This window comes from Pseudophryne corroboree, unplaced genomic scaffold (genome assembly GCF_028390025.1).
Source record: "Pseudophryne corroboree isolate aPseCor3 unplaced genomic scaffold, aPseCor3.hap2 scaffold_253, whole genome shotgun sequence".
In the NCBI taxonomy this organism is placed as follows: Eukaryota; Metazoa; Chordata; class Amphibia; order Anura; family Myobatrachidae; genus Pseudophryne; species Pseudophryne corroboree.
This window is the reverse complement of record NW_026969189.1, coordinates 505,784-518,874: the sequence shown is the minus strand read 5'-3', so window position 1 is coordinate 518,874 and position 13,091 is coordinate 505,784. Positions and strand designations below refer to the sequence as shown.

Below are 13,091 nucleotides of genomic sequence, written 5' to 3'. Positions count from 1 at the left end.
TTCAGGATCTCTTGCACTTACATGTGCAGCAGAGTACTGCAATGGAAAAATGCTGGGCCCATAACCCAGAGGTAGGCAGATTGAAACTATCCTCTGCTATATGCATTTTTTTTTGTTAATTAAAGTAATCCAAAACTGGGATTGATATTTTTGCTCTTTTATTTTTACTTAAAGTACAATAACTTTTACCATTTTAATTTGTTTTAATAGTATATTGACAGTATTGTTTTCTTTCAAAAATCCACTTAATTTTCTTTACCCTATTATTAAAATGGTAATTGACAAAAACAAACTACATTGTCACCAGAAGAGCAATACAAAATGTACAAGTGATATATTAAAATCATCTTTCCAGCTTGAATTTCAATGATGCATTGGGGCAACGATTTTGTGAGAAACACCTTCACCCTTAAATAAAGATTTTCTTAATTCCTTACCTGTGTGCTAATTAGATATCACCTTGTTTTCACATTAAACAGACTTCCACATGCGAAAGCAGCAAGGATGCAGTGGCGTTAATGTTTCCTGGTGTCAACCTGTATTATTTCAGTAGACATTGAAATGAGGATGCATCTTGCTGCCTTTCCAATGAAGCAAGTTTAATTTAGTAATAGGTGAAAAACCATCCCTACAAAGGTGTTAATCAGAGACTTGGCTTTGTGGACACTTTTCAGAGAACAAATTTGTTAGCATAAAAATAAAGCCAGAAAATGAAGAGCTGTTTAATCACTCAATTGGATTTTTTTGCCAGCATATTTCTTTTTCTCTGCAACCCACTGCTAAATTGTGCTTCCTAGCTGTTTTTATAAAATCACTGAATCAAATCTAACTCTGATTACATCAGAGAAGGCCAGGTACCCTACACCATAACAGGGGGTTTGAAATTTTGACTTGTCTACTTAAAGATCACCAAAATCTGATAACAAGGTCAATTACGTCCCTGGGTGGGATTGAACCACCAACCTTTTGGTTAATAACCATACACACTAACTGATTGCGCCACAGCGACACTTTGCAAAAGTACATACTGACAAAGGCTAATAAGCATTCATCTAGAACGTTTCCTAGAAACATTTTAAAAAGTCAATAATGTGGAGAGTTTTTGTAAGATGTTTCTTCCATCAACCAATGAAGAAACACATTGGTACTTTCCCATGATAAGTGAGTGCTTCAGGACCTCTTGCACTTACATGTGCAGCAGAGTACTGTAATGGAAGCATGCTGGGTCCATAACCCAGAGGTAGGCAGATTGAAACTATCCTCTGCTATATGCATTTTTTTTTTGTTAATTAAAGTAATCCAAAACTGGGATTGATATTTTTGCTCTTTTATTTTTACTTAAAGTACAATAACTTTTACCATTTTAATTTGTTTTAATAGTATATTGACAGTATTGTTTTCTTTCAAAAATCCAATTAATTTTCTTTACCCGATTATTAAAATGGTAATTGACAAAAACAAACTACATTGTCACCAGAAGAGCAATACAAAATGTACAAGTGATATATTAAAATCATCTTTCCAGCTTGAATTTCAATGATGCATTGGGGCAACGATTTTGTGAGAAACATCTTCACCCTTAAATAAAGATTTTCTTAATTCCTTACCTGTGTGCTAATTAGATATCACCTTGTTTTCACATTAAACAGACTTCCACATGCGAAAGCAGCAAGGATGCAGTGGCGTTAATGTTTCCTGGTGTCAACCTGTATTATTTCAGTAGACATTGAAATGAGGATGCATCTTGCTGCCTTTCCAATGAAGCAAGTTTAATTTAGTAATAGGTGAAAAACCATCCCTACAAAGGTGTTAATCAGAGACTTAGCTTTGTGGACACTTTTCAGAGAACAAATTTGTTAGCATAAAAATAAAGCCAGAAAATGAAGAGCTGTTTAATCACTCAATTGGATTTTTCTGCCAGCATATTTCTTTTTCTCTGCAACCCACTGCTAAATTGTGCTTCCTAGCTGTTTTTTTTTATAAAATCACTGATTCAAATCTAACTCTGATTACATCAGAGTAGGCCAGGTACCCTACACCATAAGAAGGGGGTTTGAAATTTTGACTTGTCTACTTAAAGATCACCAAAATCTGATAACAAGGTCAATTACATCCCTGGGTGGGATTGAACCACCAACCCTTTGATTAATAACCAAACACACTAACAGATTGCGCCACAGAGACACTTTACAAACGTACGTACTGACAAAGGCTAATAAGCATTCATCTAGAACGTTTCCTAGAAAAACTTTAAAAAGTCAATAATCTGGAGAGTTTTTGTAAGATGTTTCTTCCATCAACCAACGAAGAAACACATTGGTACTTTCCCATGATGAGTGAGTGCTTCAGGATCTCTTGCACTTACATGTGCAGCAGAGTACTGCAATGGAAAAATGCTGGGCCCATAACCCAGAGGTAGGCAGATTGAAACTATCCTCTGCTATATGCATTTTTTTTGTTAATTAAAGTAATCCAAAACTGGGATTGATATTTTTGCTCTTTTATTTTTACTTAAAGTACACTAACTTTTACCATTTTAATTTGTTTTAATAGTATATTGACAGTATTGTTTTCTTTCAAAAATCCACTTAATTTTCTTTACCCTATTATTAAAATGGTAATTGACAAAAACAAACTACATTGTCACCAGAAGAGCAATACAAAATGTACAAGTGATATATTAAAATCATCTTTCCAGCTTGAATTTCAATGATGCATTGGGGCAACGATTTTGTGAGAAACACCTTCACCCTTAAATAAAGATTTTCTTAATTCCTTACCTGTGTGCTAATTAGATATCACCTTGTTTTCACATTAAACAGACTTCCACATGCGAAAGCAGCAAGGATGCAGTGGCGTTAATGTTTCCTGGTGTCAACCTGTATTATTTCAGTAGACATTGAAATGAGGATGCATCTTGCTGCCTTTCCAATGAAGCAAGTTTAATTTAGTAATAGGTGAAAAACCATCCCTACAAAGGTGTTAATCAGAGACTTGGCTTTGTGGACACTTTTCAGAGAACAAATTTGTTAGCATAAAAATAAAGCCAGAAAATGAAGAGCTGTTTAATCACTCAATTGGATTTTTTTGCCAGCATATTTCTTTTTCTCTGCAACCCACTGCTAAATTGTGCTTCCTAGCTGTTTTTATAAAATCACTGAATCAAATCTAACTCTGATTACATCAGAGAAGGCCAGGTACCCTACACCATAACAGGGGGTTTGAAATTTTGACTTGTCTACTTAAATATCACCAAAATCTGATAACAAGGTCAATTACGTCCCTTAGTGGGATTGAACCACCAACCTTTTGATTACTAACCATACACACTGAGGCAGCACAAGGGAACTCTCGAAAGAAGAACAAGGCTAGAGGAAGAACTGAAACAAAGAAATCTGACTTTTACAAGAGCTGACCAGAGGAAAGCACAAACACAGTCCCCCACTACCACAAATAATGCAGTTGAGTTTCCCACATTTGGGGAAATCACATGGGTCAGCATACCCAGAATGCAATGAATGAACCTCACCCTGGGAGAACAATCTTCAAGACCATGGTCTCTCCTATGCAAAATAAGTATGATTTGGGATAGGGCTGGGGAGGGCCGCTGCTCAGGCACATCTCTGTCAAGTAAAGGAGATTCAACTGAGGCAGCACAAGGGAACTCTCATCTGGGGACAACAACTGCAGGGAGAACACATATTTTCAGATGAACATGGGAGGGCAGAAGGCTGCCTAATACTGAAGCACCCCCAAACAACAAACCAAATGCAACAACTAGTGCAAGCATTCCTGGGGGAAGGCCTGCAGCAGATGGATTTGCATATGGTGATGCCATCCAAGCAGTGGGTCAAAGTTGGCTTCAACCCTCGTCTGCATATGAAAAGAGAAAAGGGGCGTGCAGGGCATGGCGGCCTTTTGCGGCGCTTGGATGACCCCTAGTTCGCATTACACACCTCCACCCTCCTTCGGTGTGGGGCTCATGTTGGCTATGCCCCAGCCCCTGAAGCATTCAAGCTGATTTCTTGCAGCAGCTGGGCACTGTAACTGCTCCAGAGCTGCTCTGTAAGGCAAGTAAAAGGGTGTGGGCCCTGCAGCACTACCTGTAGTTTGCATTGTGCGTTGGAAGGCACGAAGTAAGCAGACGGGAGAAGTCAGGATAGTGCGCAAGGGCATAGAAGGGAGCGGCTCAAGAAAAGAGAAGTGGAAACAGACAGCAAACTAGGCTGGAGAGAAACCTGAGACAAAGAGATCTGAATTATACGAGAGCCGACCAAGGGAAACACAAATTATGCAGTCAAGTTTCCCACATTTGGGGAAATCACAGGGGCAGCACAACTAGAGTGCAATGGGTGAGCCTTGCCCTGGGAGAAGCACCTTCATGATCATAGTATCTCACCTGGCAGGTAAGTAGGAGTTGGGCTAGAGCTGGGGAGGGTCGCTGCTCGGGCACCCCCTTGTCAAGTGAAAGAGATCCAACTGAGGCAGCACAAGGGAACTCTCGAAAGAAGAACAAGGCTAGAGGAAGATCTGAGATAAAGAAATCTGATTTTTACCAGAGCTGACCAGAGGAAAGCACAAACACAGTCCCCCACTACCACAAATAATGCAGTCGAGTTTCCCACATTTGGGGAAATCACAGGGGTCAGCATACCCAGAATGCAATGAATGAACCTCACCCTGGGAGAACAATCTTCATGACCATGGTATCGCCTATGCAAAATAAGTATGATTTGGGATAGGGCTGGGGAGGGCCGCTGCTCAGGCACATCTCTGTCAAGTAAAGGAGATTCAACTGAGGCAGCACAAGGGAACTCTCATCTGGGGACAACAACTGCAGGGAGAACACATATTTTCAGATGAACATGGGAGGGCAGAAGGCTGCCTAATACTGAAGCACCCCCAAACAACAAACCAAATGCAACAACTAGTGCAAGCATTCCTGGGGGAAGGCCTGCAGCAGATGGATTTGCATATGGTGATGTCATCCAAACAGTGGGTCAAAGTTGGCTTCAACCCTCGTCTGCATATGAAAAGAGACAAGGGGCGTGCAGGGCATGGCGGCCTTTTGCGGCGCTTGGATGACCCCTAGTTCGCATTACACACCTCCACCCTCCTTCGGTGTGGGGCTCATGTTGGCTATTCCCCAGCCCCTGAAGCATTCAAGCTGATTTCTTGCAGCAGCTGGGCACTGTAACTGCTCCAGAGACGCTCTGTAAGGCAAGTAAAAGGGTGTGGGTCCTGCAGCACTACCTGTAGTTTGCATTGTGCGTTGGAAGGCACGAAGTAAGCAGACGGGAGAAGTCAGGATAGTGCGCAAGGGCATAGAAGGGAGCGGCTCAAGAAAAGAGAAGTAGAAACAGACAGCAAACTAGGCTGGAGAGAGACCTGAGACAAAGAGATCTGAATTATACGAGAGCCGACCAGGGGAAACACAAATTATGCAGTCAAGTTTCCCACATTTGGGGAAATCGCAGAAGCAGCACACCCAGAGTGCAATGGGTGAGCCTTGCCCTGGGAGAAGCACCTTCATGATCATAGTATCTCACCTGGCAGGTAAGTAGGAGTTGGGCTAGAGCTGGGGAGGGTCGCTGCTCGAGCATCCCCCTGTCAAGTAAAGGAGATTCAACTGAGGCAGCACAAGGGAACTCTCATCTGGGGACAACAACTGCAGGGAGAACACATATTTTCAGATTAAAATCTTGGTCATGCTCTGGTTTCTCTTCAGAACGAACAAATCTTTCGCCTTTTACTAAAGATTTCCGTGGAGAGGAGCAAAACCGAGTTTTATCTCAATTTTTGCATGCCCCATCTTTTTGGGGTTTCTTTTATCGGTTTAAAGATAGAATGAGTGTGCTTTAATGTAAGCTCATTTGCATAGAAATGACAGTAAATGTTTGTTTCTTTTCAAACAGAACTTTCTTGACCATGCTACTTGCTTGAAAGATCTGGGAGCACATGGAATACAGTACAAACCATGCTTATAGCAAGGAGAAGACAGGTGAGAAATCTGCTTTCTTTCAAATTGGGCGCTCACTTTGATCTGAATAAGGACTGCTGGCACGGCACTCAGGCGACAGGTGGAATCTTGGTCATGCTCTGGTTTCTCTTCAGAACGAACAAATCTTTCGCCTTTTACTAAAGATTTCCGTGGAGAGGAGCAAAACTGAGTTTTATCTCAATTTTTGCATGCCCCATATTATTGGGGTTTCTTTTATCGGATTAAAGACAGAACGAGTGTGCTTTCTTGTTAGCTTTAATGTAAGTTTATTTGCATAACAATGACAATAAATGTCTGTTTCTTTTCAAGCAGAACTTTCTTGACCATACTAATTGCTTGAAAGATCTGGGAGCACATGGAAAAGAGTACAAACCATGCTTATAGCAAGGGGAAGCCTGGTGAGAAATCTGCTTTCTTTCTTTCAAATTGGGTGCTCACTTTGAGCTGAATGAGGACTGCTGGCACGGCACTCAGGCGACAGGTGGAATCTTGGTCATGCTCTGGTTTCTCTTCAGAACGAACAAATCTTTCGCCTTTTACTAAAGATTTCCATGGAGAGGAGCAAAACTGAGTTTTATCTCAATTTTTGCATGCCCCGTCTTATTGGGGTTTCTTTTATCAGTTTAAAGATAGAACGAGTGTGCTTTAATGTAAGCTCATTTGCGTAGAAATGACAGTAAATGTTTGTTTCTTTTCAAACAGAACTTTCTTGACTATACTAATTGCTTGAAAGATCTGGGAGCACATGGAAAAGAGTACAAACCATGTTTATAGCAAGGGGAAGCTTGGTGAGAAATCTGCTTTCTTTCTTTCAAATTGGGTGCTCACTTTGAGCTGAATGAGGACTGCTGGCATGGCACTCAGGCGACAGGTAGAATCTTGGTCATGCTGTGGTTTCTCTTCAGAACGAACAAATCTTTCGCCTTTTACTAAAGATTTCCGTGGAGAGGAGCAAAACTGAGTTTTATCTCAATTTTTGCATGCCCCATCTTATTGGGGTTTTATTTTATTGGTTTAAAGATAGAACGAGTGTGCTTTAATGTAAGCTCATTTGCATAGAAATGACAGTAAATGTTTGTTTCTTTTCAAACAGAACTTTCTTGACCACACTAATTGTTTGAAAGATCTGGGAGCACATGGAAAAGAGTACAAACCATGTTTATAGCAAGGGGAAGCCTGGTGAGAAATCTGCTTTCTTTCATTCAAATTGGGTGCTCACTTTGAGCTGAATGAGAACTGCTGGCATGGCACTCAGGCGACAGGTGGAATCTTGGTCATGCTCTGGTTTCTCTTCAGAACTAACAAATATTTTGCCTTTTATTAAAGATTTCCGTGGAGAGGAGCAAAACTGAGTTTTATCTCAATTTTTGCATGCCCCATATTATTGGGGTTTCTTTTATCAGTTTAAAGACAGAACGAGTGTGCTTTCTTGTTAGCTTTAATGTAAGTTTATTTGCATAACAATGACAGTAAATGTTTGTTTCTTTTCAAACAGAACTTTCTTGACCATGCTACTTGCTTGAAAGATCTGGGAGCACATGGAAAACAGTACAAACCATGCAGTATCACAAGAGCCTTTATTTGATCTTTCATGAAGATAGAGCAGAATTGAGGACACGTCAACAATTTCTGCCGAAGGTGGTTCATCTTTCCACATGGTGCCTTTGGCCACTGACACCTTCGTTGAGTCAAAGTCTCTGGCTGTGGTCAGAACTTTGAAAATTTATGTCACCAGAACGGTTCAGATTAGGAAAACAGAGGCTCTGTTTGTCCTGTATGCTCCCAACATGATTGGGTGTCCTGCTTCCATGCAGACCATTATGCGCTGGATCTGTGGTAAGATTCAGCATGCTCATTCCACGGCAGGATTGCCGTTACTGAATTAGGTGAAGACCCATTCTACTAGAAAGGTGGGTTCATCCTGGGCAGCTGGTCGGGGAGTCTCGGCATTGCAACTTTGCCGAGCAGCTATTTAGTAAACACTTTTGCTAAGTTTTACAAGTTTGATACCTTGGCTGATGATAACCTCAAGTTGGGTCATTCGGTGCTGCAGAGTCGTACGCACTCTCCCACCCGTTCAAGAGCTTTGGTATAACCCCATGGTTCTTAATGTGACCCCAGCATCCTCTAGGTCGTATGAGAAAATAGGATTTTAATACCTACCGGTAAATCCTTTTCTCTTAGTACGTAGAGGATGCTGGGCACCCGTCCCAGTCCATACTGTGTCTGCAGTTATTACTTGTGGTTATACACATGTTGTGTTACGGTTCTGGTCAGCTTTTTGCTGCAATTGTTCATGCCGTTGGCTTGTGTTCTGTTGAATGCCACGTTCTGCGGCATGCTTAAGGTGTGAGCTGGTAAGATGCTCACCTTAGTTTAACAATAAATCCTTTCCTCGAAATGTCCGTCTCCCTGGGCACAGTTCCTATAACTGGAGTTTGGAGGAGGGGCATAGAGGGAGGAGCCAGTTCACACCCTTTGAAAGTCTTAAAGTGCCCATGTCTCTTGCGGATCCCGTCTATACCCCTTGGTTCTTAATGTGACCCCAGCATCCTCTACGGACTAAGAGAAAAGGATGCCCTTGTGTACTATCCTGACTTCTCCTCCCGTCTGCTTACTTTGTGCCTTCCAACGCACAATGCGAACTACAGGTGGTGCTGCAGGGCCCACACCCTTTTACTTGCCTTACAGAGCAGCTCTGGAGCTGTTACAGTGCCCAGCTGCTGCAAGAAATCAGCATGAATGCTTCAGGGGATGGGGCATGGCCAACATGAGCCCCACACCAAAGGAGGGTGGGGGTGTTTAATGCGAACTAGGGGTCATCCAAGCACTGCAAAAGGCCGCCATGCCCTGCATGCCCCTTTTCTCTTTTTATATGCAGATGAGGGTTCCAGCCAACTTTGGCCCACTGCTTGGATGACATCACCATATGCAAATCCGTCTGCTGCAGACCTTCCCCCAGGAATGCTTGTACTAGTTGTTGGATATGGTTTGATATTTGATGGTGCTTCAGTATTAGGCAGCCTTCCGCCCTCCCATGTTCATCTGAAAAGATGTGGTCTCCCTGCAGTTGTTGTCCCCAGACGAGAGTTCCCTTGTGCTTCCTCAGTTGAATCTCCTTAACTTGACGGGGGAGGGGCTGCCCGAGCTGCCACCCTCCCCAGCCCTATCCCAACTCATACTTATTTTACATATTAGATCTCTTGATCATGAAGATTGTTCTCACAGGGTGAGGTTCATCCATTATATTTTAAAATAGGAAGGTACAAATTACATATTTGAATTGCATCTATGTGCTGGATTCAAATGTCCCCCCCCCTTCCTTTCTCAATTGTGCCCGTCAGCAGCTATTCTAAGGTTGCTGCCAATGGGTGTGACACATTAATTTCTTCTGTGGGGTACACTGGACTCCACAAGGATTCACATTGGGGTGTAGAGTAGGATCTTGATCTGAGGCACCAACCGGCTCAAAGCTTTTGACTGTTCCCAAGAAGCTCAGTGCATTCTCCTCTATAACCCCGCTTCCATGAACAGGGAGCTCAGTTTGTAGTTGGTGCTTTCAGTAGCAGGCCAATTAACAGGGGCCTGCCTCAGGCAGCCTATTCTTAGCTATTAATTTTGACAAGAAAAGAAGAACTTGTTTTATGAGAATCTACAAGGGCTGCAGCAGGCTAGGTCTAATAGACATCTTTACTGCAGCTTCATCACTCCCAGCGGCGCTATATACTCCCGTGCCCTGGTTGCTGGGTCACTGCAGCGGAGGCTCCGGTTTCATCCTAAGGTCAGTCACACACACACCACCCTTCCGGATCACGAGGCCGCTGATGAAGGGGAGCGAGGCCGTAGGGGGTGGGCCGTGTGCGCACTGCGGTGGACACTGATTACTGGGCAGCCGCTCCACTAGCCACCAGGTACAGTTAAGGAGCACAGGTCTGGGGGTTTTTCTCCTATATTAACCCAATTTTGTACTGCCCGCAGCGCATTGTGATAGGTAATAGGGCCTGATTCAGGTTGGATTGCAATCACAATAAGCGATCCAACTGCAAAAATTGCTAAGAGCATACGCATGTGCCTGCATTTTCTGCGGCACCCCGCAGAGAATGTGATCGCCTCTGCCTGTCAATCGGGGCGGGGAAGGGGGGGAGAGGTGGGTCAGCAACACTCCATTTCCAAGTCAGGGATGGAGCGGTGCGGGGGCAAGGCTTCAAAATGGGGTCTGCAACGGAGGAGACACAGGGGGCGTGGTCACAGCGGCTGTATGACATCACATTCAGCCGCTGTGATCACAAAAATGGTGGCGGCTTCCTGCGCGCACATACAGTCTGCACCAGCAGGAGCCTACACCATTTTTTATGATCACGCTGAACTGCAGTGCGACTGCAATTACAGCATGGTCAAGAAGGGAGGCGTCATGCTGGGTGGCCATGCCCTGTCACTGTGCAGGAGCCAGCACCGCTCACACACTAGTCCCCGGGTGCAGCCCCCGGGACACCCGGAGCAACAAAATGTAGATTCAGGCCACCAGGCCACGCCCCTACCTATGAAACCATGCCTCCTTTTTACCATTGCGCTGCTTATCTGCGCGCACTGCATTACAATCTCCCTCGCCACCTCTCTGGGTGTCACCAGTGATAGTGACACCTCTGCCATGCTTGTAGCAGCTGGTCCTAAGATCTACGCCTCAAACCCTGAGTGTTTGCCCTTGTGACTTGTTGATCATCATAGCGAAGCAGATGCTTACAGAAAACTGCAGGGGCTTAGATTGAAAATAAAAAAATTGATGGGTATAAGGTAGAGAGGAGCGGGTTCGGTTCTCCGAGAACCGAATTCCCCACGAACTCCACGTGGTTTACACTGGTCCGAGGCAGGCTCGGTTGTTCCCGCCTGACTCGGAAAACCTGAACAAGGGAAAATGTCATCATCCCGCTGTCGGATTCTCGCGAGATTCGGATTCCATATAAAGAGCTGCGCGTTGCTGCCATTTTTACTCGTGCATTGAAGAGAAAGCGGAGAGGACGTGGCTATGTTCTCTCAGTGGAAATCTCAATATCAGTGCTCAGTATCAGTGGTTACTTATTGCTGCTCAGTAATACTAGTAGTGTGTCTCTCCTGCTCAGTGTCAGTTCTCAGTAGTATCCTCATCAGTGCTCAGTATCACTGCTCATTGTCTTGTGCTGCATTGTGGTACTCAGCATACTACAGTACATTACTAATAGTCCAGTGCTGCATCTTGCTGCTCAGTGTCAGTTCTAGTATCCTCATCAGTGCTCACTATCACTGCTCATTGCATTGTGGTGTTCTGTATACTACAATAACATAGTAATATAGTAACATAGTTTTTGAGGTTGAATAGAGGCAAATTGCCCATCGTGTTCAACCTGTTTTAAGTTGTGATGATTCTACATACTTGCTGAATAATGTTTTATGACTAGTTAGCTACTATAACTCATGTTACCCCCGGATTAACCATGTTGATATTTTAAGTATTATAACCTTGGATAGCTTTTTCATTCAGAAATGTATCCATTCCTTTTTTAAATCCAATTACAGAGTCCGCCATTACCACCTTCCCTGGCAGGGAATTCCACATCCTGATTGCCCTAACAGTGAAGAAACCTTTCCTCCATTGCGTTCTGAACTTTCCTCCAGTCGCAGCGAGTGACCACGTGTTCGTTTAATAAATAATTCCTCTGATAACTCTTTGTTATGTATCTTTACATATTTGAAGATATTAATAATATCTCCTCTTAGGCACCTCTTTTCTAGTGTATAAATATTCAGCCTAGTAAGTCTTTCCTTATAGTCCAGTATTTTTAGGCCTTTAATCAATTTAGTCTTCAGGATCTCTTACACTTCCATGAGCAGCAGAGTAGTGCAATGGAAGCATGCTGGGCCCATAACCCAGAGGTTGATTGATCGAAACTATCCTCTGCTATGTGCATTTTTTTTTGTTAATTAAAGTAATCAAAAACTGGGATTGATATTTTTGCTCTTTTATTTTTACTTAAAGTACAATAACTTTTACCATTTTAATTTGTTTTAATAGTATATTGACAGTATTGTTTTCTTTCAAAAATCCAATTAATTTTCTTTACCCGATTATTAAAATGGTAATTGACAAAACAAACTACATTGTCACCAGAAGAGCAATGCAAAATGTACAAGTGATATATTAAAATCATCTTTCCAGCTTGAATTTCAATGATGCATTGGGGCAACGATTTTGTGAGAAACATCTTCACCCTTAAATAAAGATTTTCTTAATTCCTTACCTGTGTGCTAATTAGATATCACCTTGTTTTCACATTAAACAGACTTCCACATGCGAAAGCAGCAAGGATGCAGTGGCGTTAATGTTTCCTGGTGTCAACCTGTATTATTTCAGTAGACATTGAAATGAGGATGCATCTTGCTGCCTTTCCAATGAAGCAAGTTTAATTTAGTAATAGGTGAAAAACCATCCCTACAAAGGTGTTAATCAGAGACTTGGCTTTGTGGACACTTTTCAGAGAACAAATTTGTTAGTATAAAAATAAAGCCAGAAAATGAAGAGCTGTTTAATCACTCAATTGGATTTTTCTGCCAGCATATTTCTTTTTCTCTGCAACCCACTGCTAAATTGTGCTTCCTAGCTGTTTTTATAAAATCACTGAATCAAATCTAAACATCAGAGAAGGCCAGGTACCCTACACCATAACAGTGGGTTTGAAATTTTGACTTGTCTACTTAAAGATCACCAAAATCTGATAACAAGGTCAATTAAGTCCCTGGGTGGGATTGAACCACCAACCTTTTGGTTAATAGCCTTACACACTAACTGATTGCGCCACAGAGACACCTTGCAAAAGTCAATACTGACAAAGGCTAATAATCATTCATCTAGAACGTTTCCTAGAAAAACTTTAAAAAGTAAATAATCAAGATACACATTGGTACTTTCCCATGATGAGTGAGTGCTTCAGGATTTCTTGCACTTACATGGGCTATTAACCAAAAGGTTGGAGGTTCAATCCCTACCAGGGATTTAATTGACCTTGTCATCAGATTTTGGTGATCTTTAAGTAGACAAGTCAAAATTTCAAACCCCCTC

The 13,091-nt window shown here is 42.5% G+C and overlaps 9 non-coding genes across 9 annotated transcripts; 5 read left to right on the top strand and 4 right to left on the bottom strand.

Moving 5' to 3' along the window:
* Positions 1-3,416: 3,416 nt before the first annotated feature.
* On the bottom strand, positions 3,417-3,580 carry LOC135012178 (U1 spliceosomal RNA). Its single transcript, XR_010211183.1, has one exon. It is a non-coding gene; the product is annotated as a U1 spliceosomal RNA (small nuclear RNA).
* A 671-nt stretch (positions 3,581-4,251) lies between these two features.
* Positions 4,252-4,414, bottom strand: LOC135012434 (U1 spliceosomal RNA). The gene has a single exon (XR_010211398.1). It is a non-coding gene; the product is annotated as a U1 spliceosomal RNA (small nuclear RNA).
* A 152-nt stretch (positions 4,415-4,566) lies between these two features.
* On the bottom strand, positions 4,567-4,730 carry LOC135012165 (U1 spliceosomal RNA). The gene has a single exon (XR_010211170.1). It is a non-coding gene; the product is annotated as a U1 spliceosomal RNA (small nuclear RNA).
* A 671-nt stretch (positions 4,731-5,401) lies between these two features.
* LOC135012336 (U1 spliceosomal RNA) lies at positions 5,402-5,564 on the bottom strand. The gene has a single exon (XR_010211339.1). It is a non-coding gene; the product is annotated as a U1 spliceosomal RNA (small nuclear RNA).
* A 144-nt stretch (positions 5,565-5,708) lies between these two features.
* LOC135012461 (U5 spliceosomal RNA) lies at positions 5,709-5,824 on the top strand. The gene has a single exon (XR_010211412.1). It is a non-coding gene; the product is annotated as a U5 spliceosomal RNA (small nuclear RNA).
* Positions 5,825-6,094: 270 nt separating this feature from the next.
* LOC135012456 (U5 spliceosomal RNA) lies at positions 6,095-6,210 on the top strand. The gene has a single exon (XR_010211407.1). It is a non-coding gene; the product is annotated as a U5 spliceosomal RNA (small nuclear RNA).
* Positions 6,211-6,496: 286 nt separating this feature from the next.
* LOC135012475 (U5 spliceosomal RNA) lies at positions 6,497-6,612 on the top strand. The gene has a single exon (XR_010211425.1). It is a non-coding gene; the product is annotated as a U5 spliceosomal RNA (small nuclear RNA).
* A 274-nt stretch (positions 6,613-6,886) lies between these two features.
* Positions 6,887-7,002, top strand: LOC135012470 (U5 spliceosomal RNA). The gene has a single exon (XR_010211421.1). It is a non-coding gene; the product is annotated as a U5 spliceosomal RNA (small nuclear RNA).
* Positions 7,003-7,277: 275 nt separating this feature from the next.
* LOC135012487 (U5 spliceosomal RNA) lies at positions 7,278-7,393 on the top strand. Its single transcript, XR_010211437.1, has one exon. It is a non-coding gene; the product is annotated as a U5 spliceosomal RNA (small nuclear RNA).
* The last annotated feature ends 5,698 nt before the right edge of the window (positions 7,394-13,091 follow it).